Here is a 23,980-nt window from a genome sequence, read left to right as displayed (position 1 = left end):
CAAAAAGGATTAGTGGTGGATTTGTATAGTGCAATTTGAGTTGATTTGAGCGATGGACAAGTGAGTGTGTTAGTTAGATTGAAAAGGACAATGGGGGAGATGGAAGAGGAAAGAGTCTAGAAAGTGTTTATTGGGAGATCATAGTACTAAGAAGAGGTTTGGGATGAGTGTAAGGCGAGATGCAGGAGGGAAGAATATCTAGAAAGGAATTAGGAAGATCATAGTAGTAAAATTAGTTTTGGGATGAGTCAAGGTGTGGGATAGATGAGGGAAGAATTTATAAGGGTTGTGGCCAGTGGAGTGACACTGGCCACAGGAAGCAGTAATTGGTACACGCTCTAAGGCAGGACCGCAGCAGGATGAAGACTAAAAGTCCAGAAGAAAGCCGAAGGAGAGGAGGAGGTACTGGCCAAGAGGAAGCAAGGGACAACAATGAAATGGGAGCCAACCAATCATAAGTAAAGGTGGGTAAAGGGCGGGCTCGAAGCCCCTTTTAAGAATTTTTAATTTTATTTATAAGATATTTTGCAAGCACTGTTTAGGGGAAGCCTAAAAATCAGGGTCACTCAGCGCCAGCCTGTGGCTTCTGGCATCCTGCCTCTTTACTATATAAAATTATGAATATCACAGATATTACTGTGCGGACTCATTCCGAACAATAACAATGTCAAAATAAACTAGTTTTGAAAAAGCAAAGATAAAACAGCAAGTACATAACACGATTCAGCCAAACCGAGTTTTAATCAAACAAATTATAAAATTCACACAATTTTTATGAAAGTGTGTGGAGAGAAAATATAGAAGTAGAAGACCCCAGGTGTGTAAAGAAACCAAATATAAGATAAAGTGACATAAAGCAAAAGAAAAAACAGGTAGTTGGTTGATACAATTATGAGGCAGCAGTTGAGTTAAAAAATCTCATGGATACATAAATGCAATCATTGCATCAGCAAAAGGTGGACACGACGTCGTTTCGAACCCTTTGGAATAGTGGGGTCTCATCGGGACTAGGGATGCCTGGAGTTGGCAGGACTGTAGAACAGAAATGAAATTAGTAAAATGTCTGTACATATCCTTGAATGGAAAAATGACCTTGAGGGCGGCAGTCCCTTTAATCTTCTGTCAAGATTCACTGGAGGGCTAACCAATAATGCCTCTATAAAGTAGGGCTGAGAGCAATGCAAAGTCTCTGAATCAGCAGGGATCGGATTGCTAGTTCTATGACATAAGATAAAAAGAGACTCAAAGAGGCAGGGTGTCTGATTGAGGCTGCTAGCATGTAAGAAGGAAGACTGCAAACTATGCAGGAAAAATGTTACTGACACAGGTTCAGGGGGTAGCACAGAACACTCGTAATTAAATGCCTCCTTGTGTTGACATTCCTGTTTACAAATGATGGCCCTATGGAGGTTACCACACTTCGGGTCCGATGTAGGTCGGCATTTACCGGCCGGTAACGATGACACGTGGTAAGGGCCTTAAACTCCACTCTCCTCTCAATGGGGAGCCAATGGAGGGCCCGTAGAGCTGGTTTGGCGGAAGACCTCCTAGTGAGTCTGAGAACCAGCCGCGCTGCCGCATTTTGAAAGACCTGCAGGCGGCCCATAACCCTGCCTCTGGCCCCCAAATAGAGCAGGTTCCCATAATCAAGTCGGGAGGTGACCAGGGCATGCACCAGCGTCTTTCGAGCGGAAATGGGAAGCAGATCTAGCACTTTCTCAGAACACTGAAGCATATCCCCGCCACCCGGCCGACCTGTGGGCCAAAGGTGAGATCCTTATCCAGCCACACGCCAAGGTTCCTGGCCTTTTGGCAGGGAGCCGGAACCTCCCCCAGACAGGGTGGCCACCACGCCGACGACCACGCAGACTGTGCACCCCCCACCACGAGCACCTCGGTCTTGCTACCGTTCAACTTTAAACAGTTAGCGGACATCCAGGCAGCAAGGTCTTTCATGCAATTCCTGAAGATGTCTGCTGCAAGGCCGGGCGCACGCGATAGGGAAATGACCAACTGCGTGTCATCGGCGTAGGACACCAGGCGAAGACCATATCCCTCCACGATGGCCGCCAGGGGGGAGACGTAGATGTTAAATAGGGTTGGGCTCAGGGACGAACCCTGAGGTACGCCCTGGCCCAACTCAATCTCCCTGGAGTAGCAGTCACCCAATCTGACTTGAAAGCACCTATCAGACAGGAAGGACTTGATCCAGCCATGCGCAGCACCTGTCACCCCTCCTCCATTCAGACAATGTAGCAAGGTGGAGTGTGCTACAGTGTCGAATGCTGCGCTTAAGTCAAGCAGGATCAGTGCCATCGTATGGCCCTCGTCCACTCCCTGTCTAAGTGCTTCCACTGCCACGAGAAGAGCAGACTCCGTTGAGTGACGGGGGCGGAAGCCAAATTGCGAGTCATGGAGTAGCGATGCCGTCTCCACGAACTGCATAAGCTGTATGTTGGCTATTTTTTCCGCCACCTTCGCCATGTAGGGCAGGAGGGAAATGGGACGGAGGTTGTCCAGTTTTTCAAAGCTAACGTTGGTCTTCTTTTGCAGAGGAAGTACCACTGCCTGCTTCCAAGCCTTCGGGACCACCTGAGACTCAAAGGAGGTGTCCAGCAGCTGACGCACATAAGGTTCTAGTACTGGCAAGCTGTCCTTTAGCCGACTAGGAGTGGTCGGATCTCTGGGGGAACCGGATTTTATAGATCCACAGATACGGAGAAGTTCCGTAGTGGAAGGAGTAACAAAAGTGGTTAGTCGTTGTTCCCCTCTCATTCTGGAGGATTCCGAGGGGTAAGAGCCACTGTCTGTCCTCTGGGGGAAGGAGTTGTAGATATTGGTGACCTTAGTTGCAAAGAACTCAGCAATTCGGTTGCAGCCCTCCGTTGTGCAGAGTTTCTTAGGCACCACGGCGGGTTTTCCTATCGCAATAGACTTATAAATAGAGAAAAGCTCCTTGGTGGACTTCTCTGCTTCCTCTATCTTATTGCAGTAGTACAATGTTTTGGCCTTCCTAATCAGCGTGTGATAGGCACGTCTGCAGTCTATGTAAACAGTTTTGGCCTGAGTGGAATAGGCAATCCTCCATTGCCTTTCGGCACGTTTACATGCTGCTTTGGCCGTTCGCAAATTCTCATTGTACCATGGTGCCGATCTTTGCACTCGACCCCCCATTTTCGCCATACCCAATGGTGCCACCTGATTCAGGGCTTCCAAGATGCGTTGGTCAAAGTTGGAATTAATTTCATCTACCCCATTCATCGGTATTCACCTGTATAGTAGAAAAACACTGCTCCACTCTTTGATTAGCACCTCGTACTATCACGTATAAACAGCCCCCTACACGAAACAAAGACACATATTAATGTTATGGCCAACAGTCAAAGGATTAAGGATAATGGAGACCACACCAAGAACCACACCTACCCTCCTGGTTTGTTAGAAGTGTGAAATAGTAAATATTCCCAAAGTATTTTTTCCACTCCTTCAGAAGTAGTTTATTAGAAATAATAAGTGGTTCTCCCACAATAACGTGCTCCAAAGAAAAACGAACAGGTGTTCCCAAATAGAATTCAATACGTGTTGCCACACTCTGCACACGGTATGATGTAGCTTCCTACTACCATCATCCGCGAGTCAGTCAAATAAGAAGTCCAAATACACCTCCAATTACCATGAGACAAAGTTCCAAGATTACAAAACACGGCAGAATGTAGGGCGCTACCCCACTATCCTCCGCTCTGGGGAGATTGATGTTACTTCCTTCCTTCGACCTCGGATCAATAGAACACTGTCTTATCTTACCGTGTCACTCCGTGCTAGTAAGGAAAAGATCGAACACGATCACAGCGAGCCCGCTGTGAATCTCAACAGAGGTTCCTCCCTTCTTCCTGCTCCGGAAGAACGAGACGCCAGCAAAGAGCGTGACTGTTCAGTCACAGTCAGCCCTTCGGTACCTGTCTGCAATTGTCTGAAACTCCCTTCACACGGCCGAGGGAAACTTCAACCTTTCTTTCTGCTAGGTCCTCAGAAGTCGCTCTGGATACAGCGACACAACCTTCTTCCAGGAAACTCCAGCAAATACAAATTACGTGCAACGTCTCAATGCCACGTCCCCTCTTTTATTCCACACTGCAGCACCGGGAATTCTGGGAGATGTAGTTCTTAACACTAGGCAGGCGCGATAACGTTTGTGAATCCTGACAGTATGTCCCCGTCCCTAGCGCCTCCTAGGACCCGGCTTATCCGGACAACGCTGATGGAAAGATCTCACTGCCCTGGGGGCATGTACATTGGACCATGGCTCCCAGGAATCATCCTCCGCTGTATACCCCTTCCAGGAAACCAGGTACCAGAGTACCCCTCTGCGCATCTTGGAATCACGTATGCTCCTGACCTCGTACTCCACACTCCCATTGCTCATCACCGGCGGAGAAACCGCCCTTCTAGATGACAACGCTGGTTTCAACAATTGAACATGGAACACCGGGTGAATCCGCAGTGATCCGGGCAGTTTGAGTTTATAAGCTACAGGGTTGATCTTTTTTACAATCGAATAAGGGCCAATGTAGCGAGGGTGAAACACGCTGCGCAGTTTGAACCGAATGTTTCTTGTCGACAGCCAAACCCTATCGCCCACCGCATACTGGTGGCTCTCCACTCGGTGCTTGTCCTCCCATTTCTTATAAGTTTCCTTAGCCTTGATCAAATGTGCCTGCACCCCCTTATGCACCCTCCTCAATAATCTCACCTGCTCTCTCACAGCAGGCTGGTTTTGAACCTCGTCTGGAATGTCCACGGGCAGAGTATGTGCATCAAACCCATAATTAGCTCTAAAAGGGGACATTCCCGTCGAGCTATGCCATGCATTATTGTACGCCAGCTCAGCCATCCATAGCAGTTCTACCCAGGATTCATGGGCCTCTTTGGAATAGCATCGCAGATATTTTTTCAATGTTTGATTGAGCCTCTCCGTCTGCCCATCTGTCTGAGGATGAAAGCTGGTTGAAAGAGACACATCGATATTTAACGCATGACACCACATGCGCCAGAAACGTGCTATAAACTGTGGCCCTCTGTCGCTGACTATCACCTTGGGTAGGCCATGCAACCTGATTACATGACTCGCCAACAATTGCACTGTTTGACTAGCTGTAGGCAAGTTTTTACAAGGGATGAAATGTCCCATTTTGGTAAGGCTGTCCACAACTACCAGTATGGCATTATATCCTTGGTCCATAGGAAGACCCGTCACATAATCCAAACTGATGTTCAGCCAAGGGCGCCTAGGAGTGGGCATAGGGATCAGTTTACCCGCTTTCCCCGTAGTAACCCCTTTGGCTCGGGCACATACATCACATTGCGCTACCCACAACGTAACGTCTTTGACAAGGGAGTTCCACCAGAAATGTCGTTGGACGGTGACAATTGTTTTACGTATGCCTGGATGTCCAGCCATAGGCACTTCATGGCACCATCGAAAAGCCTTCTTTTGCAAAAGGACTTCGGGTAAATACAATCGTTCATGTTGGAACGGTAATCCCTGTTTCACCTTCCTTGCTGGATTACCATCGGCCCATGCTTTCCATCCCCCAGGGTATGAATGTGTTTTTATCTCATCCAAAAAAGTCTCAGCCCTCACCACACACACCACCTTCTCTGCTGGGATTATTGCCTGCACTTCCTCTTCCTTAGGCACCACCGGTAAGGTCTGTCTTGATAAAGCATCAGCTTTGCGGTTTTCAGACCCCGGCCTGAAGGTCACCACAAAATTGTATTCCGCGAAAAAGGGCATCCAACGCATCTGTCTCTGCGTCCGATGTCTCGCGGAGGACATGTATTGTAGGTTCCTATGATCGGAGTACACCGTGATGACATGACGGGCTCCCCACAAATACTGTCTCCACTCCTGAAATGCTCTTTTGATAGACAGAAGTTCTTTTTCGGCTATTGTGTAGTTGAGTTCCGCCGAACTCAACTTCTTGGATAGATACGCCACCGGGTGCAACTGTCCCGTTTGTTTGTCTCTCTGAGACAACACTGCGCCAATGGCTTCGTCAGAGGCATCCGCTTCCACCACGAATGGATGTTCCAAATCCGGATGGGCTAATACTGGGGCAGTGATAAATGCAGTCTTTAATTTCTCGAATGCCTCCCCTGCCTCACTTGTCCATGAAAAGTTAACCCCTTTTCTTAGCAATCTGGTAATGGGAACAGCCATCTGCGAAAACTGTACAATAAATCTGCGGTAGTAGTTGGCGAAGCCCAGAAAACTCTGGACTTCCCTTATATTCTTAGGAACAGGCCAATCCTGGACTGCTTGTACTTTACGCTCTGACATCTGCAGCCCTCTAGGACTAAGCATCACCCCTAAGAACTCCATATTGTACACACCAAACTCGCATTTACTTAGTTTGACATATAAGCTGTGTTCTCTTAACTTTTCCAATACCCTGCACACATGTTCAGAATGACTAGTTGTTTCCATGGAGTACACCAAGATGTCGTCTATGTATACCACCACAAACAAATCAATATACTCTTTTAGCACATCGTTGATGAAGAATTGGAATGCCGCGGGGGCATTGCATAGACCGAACGGCATAACTTAATATTCATACAACCCATACCGCGTCTTGATAGCCGTTTTCCACTCATCCCCCTCACGAACCCTGACCAAGTGATAAGCACCCCGCAAATCTAATCGGGTATAAATTCTTGCTTCCCTCACTTGGTCGATCAATACAGTAATGAGGGGGAGAGGGTATCGGTTACGTATTGTGTTTTTATTCAGGACGCGGTAGTCCACACATGCCCTAAGATCACCATTTGCCTTCGCTATAAAAAACAGTGGGGAGGCTGCAGGTGATCTAGACGGTCTAATAAATCCCAAATGCACATAATGGTCCAGATACTCTTTCAAATGATTGGTTTCCGGGACGGACAGCGCATAGACCCGACAGGTCGGTATAGTAGCCCCGTCTACCAGGTCTATGCGACAATCGTATTCCCGATGTGGGGGCAATGACTCAGCTTGACCTTCACTGAAAACATCCTCGTAGGCTGTATATTCCACCGGGAGTTTCACGTCCTTTTCTGCAGCAGTAGCTACAAGAAACGGACTGGCCAACACTGCTACATGAGAGACTTCACTAGCTACCAAATGCTCTTGACAAAACTCCGGCAGGAAATGAATGGTTCTGGATTTCCAGTCTATTCTGGGATTATGGTATGTCAACCAGGGACATTCCCAGAATGATTTCATACTGTGGGGCGTCTATAATGTTCAATTCCAACATTTCTGAGTGCCTCCCTTCATCAACCTCTATAGACACCAACATTTCTGCAGTCTTTTCTGTGATGAGACCTGATTTAATCGGTTGCCCATCGACCGCCAACACTTCCTCTGGGCTATCTCTAGGAACCCTGGATAACTCCAATCGAGAGACCAGCCCGTTGTCTATAAAGTTGCCGGTGGCTCCGGAGTCTAACATCACTAAAACCTTATGGGTTCTGTTATCACTTTCGACCAGCATATTCAGTACCAAATGGGATTCAGTCTCCGTTATCACATTAGTAGACAAGGATGTAAGCTTCCACTGAAGGGTTCCGTCCTCCCCCATCTGCTGGATTTCCCTACCCTCCACTGTCTTTACTGTTGGTGAAGCCACAGCCTTCTTGTTTTTATCCCAACTGTTAGCTCCTTTGTTTTTTACTGGACACTCCCGGACATAATGACCTTTCCTGCCACAATACATACACAACCCCTGGACCCTCCTACTCTCTCTTTCTTCTCTTGACAGGGGTGCTCTTAAAGCTCCGATTTCCATGGGTTCTGGTCCTGGTTCTACTACACTCCCTGCTTTGCGTGGAAACCGATCATACCTGTAACTCCCCTTTTCCCATCTTTTCCGATCCCCACCTCTTTCTGACAACCTGCTGTCCAGTCTCAGAGCCAAGTTTATCATGTCAATACACGTGGTGGGCTGGGGATCTATTTGAGCTATCACATCCTTAATTTCATCCCTAAGCCCTTGATAAAAAAGAGACATCCGTTTTCCTTCAGGCCACTCAGATTCTGCCACCAGGCGATTAAAGGAGGTTAAATACGTGATTAATTCGCCTCTTCCCTGTTTTAACTCCATCAATTCTTTATCAGCACTTAATGTATTGGCCCTTCGGTCAAACACCTTCTCAAATGCCTTCCTGAACGCTGTCCAATCAGAGAGTATTGCATCGTCATTTCTGACCAGAGGAACGGCCCAATTAGCGGCCTCCCCTACAAAATATGAAATGGCAAACGCCACTCTGGAATGGTTATTTGGAAACGCAGCCGGTTTGCAGGAAAAATGAAGCAACACTTGGGTGAGGAACACTTGTATCTTACGAGGATCACCTGCATAACGCTCGGGGTTCGCCAAAGGGATAGGAGGGGGAACAGTAACCTGGACTTGAGCGGGACCAGAAAAAAAAGGGTTTTTTGACAATTGTTCCACCCTATCTTTCAATGCAACTGCCTCAGCCTTAGATGCTACCAATTCCTGTTGCACCAACACTAACACATGCAGTACATCATCTAAGGTGGCCATATCTACCACAATCGAACCCGGCGGAGTATAATTCGTGGGCACGTAATTCTGTCAGAGCTTGACTCCGCAGGATCCGATTGTAGCAATATGGGGTCCACCTCCTGACCTCACCAACACCCCTTGTTTTGCACAGGGTGTTCGAGTGATCAAGCGAGGGATAATAAGATAACAAAACAATAACCAGGAGGGGAAGGAAGAGGACAGCTGGGAAGGGATGGCTGAAATGAGAAAATACACACGGTTAATACACAGGCATTAATCCTACTCTCATTTCATTCTCGCTACCCTCCCTTCGTCCTGTATTCACCTGTATAGTAGAAAAACACTGCTCCACTCTTTGATTAGCACCTCGTACTATCACGTATAAACAGCCCCCTACACGAAACAAAGACACATATTAATGTTATGGCCAACAGTCAAAGGATTAAGCATAATGGAGACCACACCAAGAACCACACCTACCCTCCTGGTTTGTTAGAAGTGTGAAATCGTAAATATTCCCAAAGTATTTTTTCCACTCCTTCAGAAGTAGTTCATTAGAAATAATAAGTGGTTCTCCCACAATAACGTGCTCCAAAGAAAAACGAACAGGTGTTCCCAAATAGAATTCAATACGTGTTGCCACACTCTGCACACTGTATGATGTAGCTTCCTACTACCATCATCCGCGAGTCAGTCAAATAAGAAGTCCAAATACACCTACAATTACCATGAGACAAAGTTCCAAGATTACCAAACACGGCAGAATGTAGGGCGCTACCCCACTATCCTCCGCTCTGGGGAGATTGATGTTACTTCCTTCCTTCGACCTCGGATCAATAGAACACTGTCTTATCTTACCGTGTCACTCCGTGCTAGTAAGGAAAAGATCGAACACGATCACAGCGAGCCCGCTGTGAATCTCAACAGAGGTTCCTCCCTTCTTCCTGCTCCGGAAGAACGAGACGCCAGCAAAGAGCGTGGCTGTTCAGTCACAGTCAGCCCTTCGGTAGTCAAGTCAAGTCAAGTCAAAGAATTTATATAGCGCACTACATACCCAGAGGGTCTCAAGGCGCTTAGGGAGGGGAGGAGGATTATTTGTCAAATATCCACGTTTTAAGTTGCTTTCTGAATGCAAGGTGGTTCTGGGTAAGGCGAAGGTGAGTGGGGAGTGAGTTCCATGTTTTAGCAGCCAGGTATGAGAAGGATCTGCCTCCCATGGTTGTCTTGTTGATGCGAGGTATAGTGGCGAGGGCTTGGCTGGAAGAGCGCAGTTGTCGGGAGGGGGTGTAGAAGGACAGTCGTGAGTTGAGGCATTCTGGTCCGATGTCGTAGAGTGATTTGTGTGCGTGGGTGAGCAGTCGGAAAGTGATCCTCTTGTTGACGGGTAGCCAGTGGAGGTCTCTCAGGTGACCAGAGATGTGTTCGTTACACGGGATGTCTAATATGATCCTGGCTGAGGCGTTTTGGATTCGTTGGAGTTTCTTCTGGAGTTTAGCGGTAGTACCTGCGTAGAGGGTGTTTCAGTAGTCCAGTCGGCTTGTGACCAGAGCGTGGGTGACTGCTTTTCTGGTCTCGGTGGGGATCCAACGAAATGTTTTTTTGAGCATGCGAAGAATGTTGAAGCAGGATGAGGATACGGCGCTGACTTGTCTATTCATTGAAAGTGAAGAATCCAGGATAACGCCTAGGTTCCGTGCGTGGTCTGTCGGGATGGGTGCTTTTCCAAGGGCTTCCGGCCACCAAGAGTCGTCCCATGCAGAGGGGGATGTACCTAAGATGAGGACTACAGTTTTGTCTGAATTCTGTGTTTCATCCATTCGGCAACTTCTTTCATTCCTTCGTGTAGGTTAGTTTTGGCGGTGTTGGGGTCATTGGTGAGAGAAAGGATCAGTTGAGTGTCATCCGCGTAAGAGATGATGTTGAGGTTGTGTTGGCGTGCGATGGCCGCGAGGGGGCTCATGTATACGTTGAAGAGGGTGGGGCTGAGTGAGGATCCTTGTGGTACTCCACAGATGACTTCAGAGGCCTCGGACTTGAATGGTGGAAGGCGGACTTTCTGGGTTCTTCCGGTGAGGAACGAGGTGATCCATTCAAGTGCTTTTCCTTGTATTCCGATGTTTCTGAGGCGTTGTAAGAGGGTCCTATGGCAAACTGTGTCGAAGGCTGCGGAGAGGTCGAGGAGGATGAGGGCGACTGTGTCTCCATTGTCCAGTAGAGTTCGAATGTCGTCTGTTGCTGCGATGAGGGCGGTCTCAGTGCTGTGTTTTGCTCGGAAGCCAGATTGTGAGGAGTTGAGGGATTTGTTGGCTTCGAGGAAGGCGGCGAGTTGGTTGTTGACGGGTTTCTCGATGACTTTGGCCGGGAAAGGAAGGAGTGATATGGGGCGGTAATTTTTGAGTTCGGTGGGGTCCGCTGTGGGTTTTTTCAGAAGGGCGGTGAGTTCAGCGTGTTTCCAGCTTTCCGGGAAGGTGGCGGAGTTGAAGGAGCAGTTGATGACGTCTCGGAGGTGCGGAGCTATGACGGAGTCTGCTTTGTTGAAGATGTGATGAGGACATGGGTCTGTGGGGGATCCTGAGTGGATGGAGTTCATCAGGCGGATGGTGTCGTTGGTGGAGATTGGGTTCCAGTCGTTAAGGGTGATCAAGGGGGGAGAGAGTTCATCGTATGGTTGGGTGGGTTGGTCTCCGGGTTGGTTGTCGAAGCTGTTGTGAATGTCTGCAATTTTGTTGTGGAAGAATGAGGCTAGGGAGTCGCAGAGGGCTTGAGAGGGGGTGATGTCGTTGGAGTTGGCCGAGGGATTGGTAAATTCCTTGACGATGTTGAAAAGTTCCTTGCTGTTGTGGGCGTTGTTGTCTAGTCGGTCCTTGAATGCTGTTTTCTTGGCCTTTCGGATTAGTTGGTGGTGTATGCGGGTGGCGTTTTTGTAGGCGTCTTTGGTGCTGGTGGTTGGGTCTTTTTTCCAGGCTTTTTCAAGGGAGCGGCAGAGTTTCTTGGACTTCTTAAGATCATCGTTGAACCATGAGGCCTTCTTGCTGCTAGGTTTGCTCTGACGTTTTTTCAGTGGTGCTAGAGTGTCGGCAGTGTTGGATAACCATAGGGTGAGGTTGGTGGCGGCTTGGTCTGGGTTAGAGGAGTGGGCAGGGGTGTTTAGAAGGAGCGATGAGGAGATCTGGTCGATGGTGATTTGGTTCCAGTTTCTTTGTAGAGTTGGTTGGAGGTGGTTGATGGGTTTCGGCTTGTTGTAGGTGAAATGAACGCAGCTGTGGTCAGTCCAGAGGAGACCAGAGGTACCTGTCGGCAATTGTCTGAAACTCCCTTCACACGGCCGAGGGAAACTTCAACCTTTCTTTCTGCTAGGTCCTCAGAAGTCGCTCTGGATACAGCGACACAACCTTCTTCCAGGAAACTCCAGCAAATACAAATTACGTGCAACGTCTCAATGCCATGCCCCCTCTTTTATTCCACACTGCAGCACCGGGAATTCTGGGAGATGTAGTTCTAAACACTAGGCAGGCGCGATAACGTTTGTGAATCCTGACAAGGAGAAATTCATTAAAGAAAGAAGTGCTTAAAGACTAAATAAGACATACCATGTAACAACAGAAGTGACTGTAGTGTCTGGCTGGACACGGTCTAGTGTTTCATCCTGTCAAACACACACTAACACCCACCCATCACAGGCCTCACCAGTCAGTTGACCCTGTTAATAAAAGGGGCCGGGCGCACGTGCCCCGGGCCAGTTCTAGTACCCTACTACAGTGTCTGTTTACCCTCATTGCTTGGCATGTGGGCCTAGGGCCCAAGACTCCACAGTAACAAGCATTTCCAATGCAATAGGTCTCGCATTTACGCGAGTTTGAGCTATTGACTTTGCAAATAACAAAGCCTTTTATTTTTAGGGCTCGCCTGCTGTGCGCATGCGCATAGCTGGCGAAGCTCTATAGGGGCTTAAATAAGCTTTACCTAGACTGGCGATTGACTGGCGATTTGATGCTGTGCCCGTGCGCTTTTAGGTCAATGCGCAAGCGCATTGACCTAAAATGCGCGTGCAGATCATCAAATCGCCAGTCAATCGCCAGCAGCACTCCTCCCTTGCTGCTTCACACCCTCATGCCGCTCTCCCCGCTCCGCCCCCTCCCCTGCCCGCCGTGTCGCATTTCTCATCCCCCCTCCCCACAGCAATGCCCTCAGCCGGCCGTACTTTCACTTTGACGGCCGTGTTTCTCCTTGTCTCTCGTGTCACCAGGCTGTGTGTGCTGCCTCCAGGCTGATTACAATTGTTTTCGAGATTGTTTGCCTGCTGTGTTTGCATGCCTTTGTAGCTGCTCGTTTGTGTCTGGACTGTAGTGAGGTGTTTTTTTTCAATTAAACATGTTGCTCTTCTTCGATCCTGAAATAAAGATTATTTATAAAAATAGATCTGCCATGGTTTTTGATTTGGGTTACATTTTGTGGGTCAAACGTCAGGCGGGATAATTTCCTGTGAGGTCATCTGCCCCGAAGAGCATTGGAGCTCCCTTGAGCTGCCTGTCTGATCTTGGTCCAGTGACGTCAGTGGGCACTCTTCCATGTATTTCCTGGTGTGTTTATGAAGCTTGCTTGTTTCTATACTGTTTGCCTGAAAGAGTTCCGCTTTCGGCTACAATGTTTGTTGTTGACATAGCGGTTGCTGTCCGGTCTATCGGCTTTTAGCCGCTGTCAATAATAGGTGTTTCTGTTATTCGAGCCCTGGCTTCTCATTTTATTCACCTGGGACGGATGAAAGGTATTCTGAACGTGTAAATCTTCTGGGAGACGTGCATAATGCATGCATGAACAAACCAGGACACCTGCGCCTCTAGGCGCTTTCTTACTGAAGAAAGAGCAGGCAGGCTTGTTGAAGGAATTGTGTTTTCATTCGTGAAATCGTATTCTAAATATGAAAAAAAAATATTTTTTAATTTCTGTTTATTTTTTCGGGTATACAAACTCAACATCAACATTTTTGCAATCAGTTCAAAACACAGTTTGGGTCCATTTACAACATAAAATATGCATTGCTAACTCCGAAGCAAGTCTCGGTAAAGGAACAACATGGTAATGGTTAAAATAAATATGAAACTTGCTGGTTGCATACGACAACTGCGGTGACATAAAAACCACCAGAACCGTGACCTTTTTATGTGCGCCTTCATTTCTGTATCCGGTGCATTAACGCACTCCGCTGCCTCGTTGGCTTCTCGAGATATACACACAGTTTCGTCCACGGCGCTTTTTGCCGGGACTCAGCCAGTAGTCCATGTCCTCAGGAGCCTGTGTCATTGGCCTGCCTTTTTAGGGCTCGCCTGCTGTGCGCATCAAATCGCCAGTCAATCGCCAGCAGCACTCCTCCCCTGCTGCTTCTCATCCACCACCACCGCATCCACCACCACCACTACATCCACCACCACATCCACTACAACCACCACCACATCCACCACCACCGCATCCACCACCACATCCACCATCAACACCACATCCACCATCACATCCACCACCACCACCACCACCACCACATCCACCAACACATCCACCATCACCTCCACATCCACCATGACATCCACCGCCACAGCCACCACCACATCCACCACCACCGCATCCACCACCACCGCATCCACCACCACCACCACCACACCCACCACCACCACACCCACCACCACATCCACTACAACCACCACCCCATCCACCACTACCACCACCACCGCATCCACCACCACCGCCGCATCCACCACATCCACCACCACCACATCCACCACCACATCCACCATCACCACCACATCCACCATCACATCCACCATCAAATCCACCACCACCACCACATCCACCATCACATCCACCATGACATCCACCATGACATCCACCGCCACATCCACCACCACATCCACCACCACCACATCCACCACCACATCCACCACCACTTCACCACCGCATCCACCACCACATCCACCACCACCACCACCACATCCACCGCATCCACCACCACATCCACCGCATCCACCACCACATCCACCGCATCCACCACCACATCCACCGCATCCACCACCACATCCACCACATCCACCACCACCACCACATCCACCACCACCACATCCACCACCACCACATCCACCACCACATCCACCACCACATCCACCACCTCATCCACCACCTCATCCACCAACGCATCCACCAACACATCCACCACCGCATCCACCACCACCGCATCCACCACCACCACATCCACCACCACCACCACACCCACCACCACTACATCCACCACCACATCCACTACAACCACCACCCCATCCACCACTACCACCACCACCGCATCCACCACCACATCCACCATCAACACCACATCCACCATCACATGCACCACCACCACCACATCCACCATCACCACCACATCCACCAAAACATCCACCATCACCTCCACATCCACCATGACATCCACCGCCACCGCATCCACCACCACCGCATCCACCACCACCGCATCCACCACCACCACATCCACCACCACCACTACATCCACCACCACATCCACTACAACCACCACCCCATCCACCACATCCACCACCACCGCATCCACCACCACATCCACCATCAACACCACATCCACCATCACATCCACCACCACCACCACCACATCCACCAACACATCCACCCAGGGCCGGTCCTAGAATTTTTGGGGCCCCGGGCGAAAGGGAAGATGTGAGGCCCCTCTAATTTGCATGTAACATCACAAGAAGTGACCACAGAAAGTGACATTGCGGGACTATTGATCTTATTCGGCATCACTGAAGAGACCTAACGTGGATATCAGTAACAATGACAAAAAGATAAATATACAAATGAAAGAAGTCCATATATTTTCAAACTGTATTAAATGGATTACATTTGTCACATTGGATGGAAAAGCTAGTTCCAGGTCTTAGAAAGATGGATGTTTTTTCACTCAATGTTAACTGATCGTTTCTAGATGAGTGCTTGATAGAAATTCCAGTTCTGTCTCATGAAGGGGGGAGATCCTGTTGAGGTAATGAGGGGCGGGATCATTCAAAATATAAAATTACACAAAAGCAAACCTCGCACATTTCAAAAGTCTCCCTTACCATTTTGTGTCATTATGCTGCCACCTTAGGATGACATTAATACTAAGTAATTTCTTTTAACGTAAATCTTCTCACCAGTATACCACACGCACATGCTAAGAGTCGTAGGACAATCTTTTTTGTGTGTGGGCTCTTTACTTGCCAGAATTATGTTGAGTGCAAAAACACAACACATATAATACAAAATTACAAGACACCATTGCGAACAAATTAAGATTGTACATAAATAAAAAAAGACATAGAACAACCGAGACCACTACTAAATCATACATTGACTTGAAGGTATGCTGCTGATTTAAGTTTTTTTTTTTTAAATCAACGTTTTTGATTTGGTGTTAGAAATGCAAGTGGCCGGCTTTAGCGCTGGTGGAGCCCTATGCAACAATGTTTGTTAGTGCCCCTAATTACTTCCTCTGCCACGGATTCCCTCACTACCACCCTTTAATAGTGCCCCTCGAGTCTCCATAACCACATTCTCAGAGATGCATTTAATTTGATTTACAGCGCTACTGATACCAGTGTAGGGTGTCAGAGAAATGTATATCACACACATTATACAGAGACAATCTCTAATAAATGTCTAAATCACTGTATAGGAAATGTTACATAAGACAAAGGACTACAAGGTGTAGAAGTCATCAGACAATCATGTTACTAGGCATTATAGTTTATTAGTGGATAAACACAAACTCTGAATTTAGAGCGTAATACCATGGTTGGAGGTTCTCTTTAATAGCCAGAATTGAATTATATCCCAATGAACACTTTTTGCAACATTAAGATAACCAAAGACTGGGGAAAAAACATAATCCTCCAATTTATACCTTGAAGTTTGCATGCAGCTCTTAGATGACAGTTAATAGCTCACTGTTCAATGTTAGGATTTTGACTTAATAACTGACTTATTTACAATATGTGCACTTTGTGATCTGCATGGTACATGTTCTTTGCAGCAGGCACATTAATCCTCTGCTCTACCTTTCCACGAGTCAAAACTTCCACTAGACTAAACTTCGATCTCTCTCAAGGAGGAACATTAATCACTGGAGTGATCATGACATTTTTATTGTTGCCGAAAATTGCTGGAGGCCAGGAAGGAGGCAGCAAGTGCTTTTAAAAACATAATATACTTGCAAAGATGACGCCCCCACCTAAAGTGAGCGCTCAGTGCGATGTCACCGGTCCCACCGCCCTAGAGCCTCCCTGCTCAAGGGTCCTGTGACCTCAATGACTGGGTCACTGACCATCTAGGGCATGGGAACTCACAAACTTTCTCTGGGGGGAGGGGGGGGGGGGGGGGGAATTTACAGTGTGTTTTTTGGCCGAGGGCCGCACCGGTGGGGGCGGGGTCAGAGGGGGAAAGCAAAAAAAAATTGTGACCATGAGGTTTCACACAGGTCCCTGCAGCAGATGCCTTTGTCCACTGAGCCACCAGACCAGCATACCCACATCTCTTTCTCTATCTCCTTCTGTCTCCCTCCCTCTATCTCCCTCCCTCCCTGTCTCTCTCCCTCTGTCTTTCTCCCTCCTTATCTCTCTCCTTCCCTCTGTCTCTCTCCCTCTGTCTCTCGCCCTCTGTCTCTCTCCCTCTGTCTCTCGCCCTCTGTCTCTCTCCCTCCTTGTCTCTCTCCCTCTGTCTTTCTCCCTCCTTATCTCTCTCCTTCCCTCTGTCTCTCTCCGTCTGTCTCTCTCCGTCTGTCTCTCTCCGTCTGTCTCTCTCCGTCTGTCTCCCTCCCTCTGTCTCCCTCCCTCTGTCACCCTGCCTCTGTCACCCTGCCTCTGTCACCCTGCCTCTGTCACCCTGCCTCTGTCACCCTGCCTCTGCCCCATCTCATAAAAACAAAAGTAGCGCTTCACTGGCAAACTCTTTAAAGTGGCGCTAATGTGCTTTGGGTTTGAATAAAATCAATGTTGCCACTTTTTTCGATCCACACTGTCTTGCTTTAGGTATTTTTCAATTTTAACCTTTATTTCTGTCCGTCCCGAGGGAGCACATTTAAAGTGAAAAATGTCAGAAAAAGACAACCTTTCCAGCAAGCATGGTTTTTTTGGTGGGGGGACAAAGAAAGGAAAGAGGGAATAATGGCTACAGGGCACAAGGAGGGGGGCCCCACACCTGGATCTTGCTCTAGTGCCTAGAGGCCCAGGGAAAGGGGGCCCCCCTCCCCTGGGCCTCCAAGCAGTAAAGAAGCATTTCGTAAAACACTAACGTGACAGTTCTACATCCATTTTAAATGCACATTCCAATAAAAAAAAATACGCGATACAAAAGTAAACACGAGCCAGTTGATCTGGCTGCTCCCTCCTCCCCTCACCCACCTCTCCTTACCTGTGTCTGGCTGGTTCTGCTAACAAAGGGGGCCTTCTGTCACCTAGCAACAAAATGCAGAAAGGCAATGGCCGGTACTTAGCAGAGGTGTTGCCTCCCCCTGACACTGTGAGCACACATAATTGCTCGCCCAGTTGCGGTGCAGTCCCTACTTTGTTTGTCCCTTCCCCCCCCACCCCTGTGCACCCAGGAATGCCATCACACCCTGACAGCAAGGTCAAGACACCTCGCATTTGTAATTTGATTGCGTGGGGCAGGGGGCCCTGGAGGTTAACTGGGAAAGCGTGGCCTTTCACGGTGAAGCAGGGGGCCCCCTGAGCGCGAGGCCCTGGGCGGCTGCCCACACTGCCCATGCCTAGCGCCGGCCCTGCATCCACCAACACATCCACCATCACCTCCACATCCACCATGACATCCACCGCCACAGCCACCACCACATCCACCACCAACACATCCACCACCACCGCATCCACCACCACCACCACCACACCCACCACCACGACACCCACCACCACATCCACTACAACCACCACCCCATCCACCACTACCACATCCACCACCACCACATCCACCACCACCACATCCACCACCACCACATCCACCACTGCATCCACCACCACCACATCTACCACCACATCCACCACCTCATCCACCACCTCATCCACCACCTCATCCACCAACGCATCCACCACCACCGCATCCACCACCACCGCATCCACCGCCACCACACCCACCACCACATCCACCACCACATCCACTACAACCACCACCCCATTCACCACTACCACCACCACCACATCCACCACCACATCCACCATCAACACCACATCCACCATCACATCCACCACCACCACCACATCCACCACCACCACCACATCCACCAACACATCCACCATCACCTCCACATCCACCATGACATCCACCGCCACCGCATCCACCACCACCGCATCCACCACCACCGCATCCACCACCACCGCATCCACCACCACCGCATCCACCACCACCACATCCACCACCACCACATCCACCACCACCACTACATCCACCACCACATCCACTACAACCACCACCCCATTCACCACATCCACCACCACCACATCCACCACCACATCCACCATCAATACCACATCCACCATCACATCCACCACCACCACCACCACATCCACCAACACATCCACCATCACCTCCACATCCACCATGACATCCACCGCCACAGCCACCACCACACCCACCACCAACACATCCACCACCACCGCATCCACCACCACCACCACCACACCCACCACCACGACACCCACCACCACATCCACTACAACCACCAACCCATCCACCACTACCACCACCACCGCATCCACCACCACCGCCGCATCCACCACATCCACCACCACCGCCACATCCACCATCACCACCACATCCAACATCACATCCACCATCAAATCCACCACCACCACCACATCCACCACCACATCCACCATGACATCCACCATGACATCCACCGCCACATCCACCACCACCACATCCACCACCACTTCACCACCGCATCCACCACCACCACATCCACCACCACCACCACATCCACCGCATCCACCACCACATCCACCACTTCCACTGCATCCACCACCACTGCATCCACCACCACTGCATCCACCACCACCCCATCCACCACCACCACATCCACCACCACCACATCCACCACCACCACATCCACCACCGCATCCACCACCACCGCATCCACCACCACCGCATCCATCACCACCGCATCCACCACCACCGCATCCACCACCTCATCCACCACCTCATCCACCACCTCATCCACCACCTCATCCACCACCTCATCCACCAACGCATCCACCAACGCATCCACCACAACCACCACATCCACAACCACCACATCCACCACAACACCACCACATCCACCACAACACCACCACATCCACCATCACCACCACATCCACCATCACATCCACCACCACATCCACCACATCCACCATCACATCCACCACCACATCCACCACTTCCACCGCATCCACCACCACCGCATCCACCACATCCACCACCACCATCACATCCACCACCACATCCACCACCACCACATCCACCACCACCACCACATCCATCACCGCATCCACCACCACCTCATCCACCACCGCATCCACCACCACCACATCCACCACCGCATCCACCACCGCATCCACCACACCCACCACCATCACTTCCACCACCACATCCACCACCACTTTCACCACATCCACAACCACCACATCCACCACCACCACATCCACCACATCAACACCACATCGACCACCTCCACCACCACCACCACATCCACCACCACCACCACCTCCACCACCTCCACCACCACCACCACATCCACCACCACCCCCACATCCACCACCACATCCACCCCCACATCCACCACCATCACCACCACATCCACCACCACATCCACCACCACATCCACCACCACCATATCCCCCAGATCAACCACCACCACATCTACATGTGTGTGGCTCTGTGTGTGTAGGTGCAAATGCAATGTTCTTGGATTGTCGTCACAATAAAATACACTGAACATAATCTTCACAAAAGTTATTTACAAACGTTTAAGCTATTGCCATTATAAATTACAATAACTTTTATTTAAGTATTAATTATTTACAAAATTAAAAGCCATTGTTGTTTGTAATATCAATACATCTAAGTCACGTAAATACAACACACATTGCATTACAAATGCTATAGGTGTCACATTTGCAAAAGTTAAAACTATTGACATTGTAACTGACAAAGCTATTAATTTTGCTACTTTCAAAACCAACACATAAATAAAAAAAGTGTCATTTACAATACCAATAGCTCAAACTTTCCTAATGCGAGACCTATTGCATTTCCAATGCTTGTTGTTTTCGTTTTTAAAACAGAAATAAAAGGCATAATCATTTACAATGCGAGTAGCTTAAACTTGCGTAAATACGAGACCTATTGCATTGCAAATGCTTGTTCTGTAGTGCATTTGTTGGCAGACAATATTTCTTTGGTTCTCCTGATGTGTTGATGGCCTAACACGTCCTACACCCTTGTCCTCATGACCTCGCTGAAGATATCGGCCTCTCGGTGGTGCACATAGAGTTAGGCAGATGTAGACGGTTTGCTCAAGAAAGAAAGCAATGCTTTCCCAAATGCACAAAAGAGTGTACATTGTTCAGACCTTTGCACTTTTTTGTATTATCTTGCAAAAGAGGGATATCTGAGATGTGCACATGCACATTTACAAAAATTGCACGTTTGCACAACTTTTCATTGCCATGCAGGATATTCCCCTCCAGTGCACACTGTGCAAAACCTGTGCACTTGCTTTATGTACATATCACACAGTGTCGCACCTTTGAGTAAGCCTGGGTCATAGTGACCCCTCTCCAAAGATGGCTAACACTTTTGTGTGAACTTTTCACCACTACTCTTGAACACAATCTGCGGTGAAGTACCATTAGGGAAAATAATTCTAAATTAATGTTTACAAGCATGCTTAACAATACATCACAACATGACAAACTGGCTCTGACTTTAAAGCAGGCTGTGAAATATTCTCCCAGTTTTATGCCTCCCTATGCCACATTGGCCAACGTGATGCAGCTGTAGTTCTTTCTTGCAGGGTTGAAGTGCCAATAAAAGAGCCATTGTGCTACAAACAAAACCAGCCCAGTTTCTTCGTGTGTTTATCTAAACGCATTTCAAGTCGGGGGACGTTCATTGTTGAGACATATTTGGCTCAGGCCCCGAGTTCCGATTTCCATCAGCAGTTTAAATAAGATTATGCATTGGGTCCCAAATAAGAAACAGCACTTGTTCCCACACACAAAATAGCACAAGTGAGGATAAACATGGAACCGAGGAGATGAATTTAGGAGATTAGGAAAGAATTCATTTAACTGGGAATGCTGACTCGCCCTCCCCCCCCCTTCCCCCCCCCCCCCCTTCCCCCTCCCCCCGACCCCACAGGCTATAAACAAAGCATCATGCAGTTCTGAGCGAGCACTGGTCAGTGGAGGAACAGGGGTCAGGGGTTCTTAGGCGGTGGGAGAAACATTTACTCCACAGAGTTATGAAAAGTCGATGATGAGGAAAAAAAACATGGTCTGGAAGTTGTTTCTAACTAGAATTTTCGTGGTACTAACATCAACACATTAAGAATGCTTTTTCTAATTTTACAGTTCGCAAAAACATGTGTTTGTGAATACTAGTGAATAATACAACCGTTAACAACAAGTGAAACAGTCAATATCAAAGCCAGTGGTTCTGGCTATACTGTAAGTGAAATCAATGCTTCTTTGATTGGAGAGCGGCGATTTGTGTGTAGAGGTGAGCAGGCGATTGTCAAAGTGAGTCATCAGTTGCATGGGTGAGTGAGCGCATGGGTGGGGCAGGAGTAGGTGACAATAGTGCATAGGTAAGTAAATGGTGTGTTCATGGATGAAATGTTTAATAGATGAGTGCACTGGTGAATGTTTCAAGAAAGATCAAAGGTCGCTAGCCCTGTGTGCAGCACTCGGTGCAAGGGGTTGTCGAATACCCAGCCTATGGCCCACTGGCCACTGCCTTTCTGCAGGAATACGAGGAAGCGTCAGTCTGACATCACGGGGAGGGATTGCACAAGCCTTAGTGGAAGGACAAGGAAAGCACTGTTGAGATGACATTGCAGACTACATGTTCCAGATATACACGCATGTAACTGGAGATGTGGCTTTGAGATTGACTTGAAGCTATGGAAGTCTGGGACATGGAAGCTAAATTCATAGTGCCCACACCGCCAGCGCTCCCTCTACCTTGCGCCCCATACCACATCCATACCAAGGAGACTCATGAGACATAATTGTGGGGAACGGTGGTGCAGGTTTATTTTGCATAACAAGTAGCAGATAAGGTGGGTCATCTTACAGGCGATCCAATGCGGCAGCCCCTCGCTGACCCGCTTGCCTAATTAGCCATCTTGCACGGTAAGTCGATGCTCTTGACGGTGCAATACGTTAGTACTTTACTACGTTTACTCCCGCCCAACTAGACCTGTAACTCTTTTGTGTACACACTTGTGGCTTAGGGAATTCCCTTCCAGGGCAATGTAGGCAGCAGGGATATTTGAGCCTGCTGAAAGTATGCTGTGGCTGCCTGACAACTTTTGATTGTGCTGGATGGCTTCCTGCTCCATTGAGTTTGGCGCCATATTCTGAATCCCTCGCTCTTCTGGTTTCCCCATGTGACAGTTTCCTTGTGTATGCAGGGTTTAGGCAGCTTTCTTTGCTTATTTGCGCTGCCTGCTTCCGGCTTCCGCTTGGAAGTTCTGTCTCTCCTCGGAGTCCTGGTTTCCATGCCTGTATCATGCTTGGTGTGGGACTCAGAGGAGCACAATCCGCCCAGGAGTTTTGTAAGCAATGACAAATGCTGCTTTTGTTTGGATACTTCTCTGTATTTACTCGCCTGATAGTCACGTGATTATCAGTATCCAAGACGCGGATACCTGCTGAGCTTGCCAACTTCCTTGACGTTTCAAAGAAGCAGATGCGTGGTACCTTTGTCTCTCTCCCGCCCTCTCTTTCTTTTTTTTCTTTCTCTCCCTCTCTTTCTTTTTTCTCTCTCTCTCCCTCTCTTTCTTTTTTCTCTCTCTCTCCCTCTCTTTCTTTTTTTCTCTCGTTCTGTCTGATGGATGTGTGTTTGCCCAACCCACTGGCAGAGAGAAAGTTGGAGGGCTAGAATTCTTCACATCGTAACCTTGCGCTCAAAGTACCAACCTCATCAGAAGCCTTGCACAGGAGCTCCAGGTATTCAAGGACTGGATGGCTGCTGCACATGACTAAAGGCCAAGTGTGGTGGGGGGTGAGGGCATCAGTACTGGGATCAGGGCACAGCCAAAGGTCATGCTATGCGACCAAAGGCTTCTCTGCCTCGCCAATGAGTGAGCCCAGGAGCCTCTAGGTATG

General features: G+C 48.8%; 1 pseudogene; it reads left to right on the top strand.

Moving 5' to 3' along the window:
* Positions 1–8,993: 8,993 nt before the first annotated feature.
* Positions 8,994–23,980, top strand: part of LOC147709035 (protein phosphatase 1 regulatory subunit 14B pseudogene) — a 35,999-nt pseudogene continuing 21,012 nt past the window's right edge.

This window comes from Lissotriton vulgaris, chromosome 6, assembly GCF_964263255.1.
Source record: "Lissotriton vulgaris chromosome 6, aLisVul1.2, whole genome shotgun sequence".
Lineage (NCBI taxonomy): Eukaryota > Metazoa > Chordata > Amphibia > Caudata > Salamandridae > Lissotriton > Lissotriton vulgaris.
This window is presented reverse-complemented; position numbering and strand designations above follow the sequence as displayed.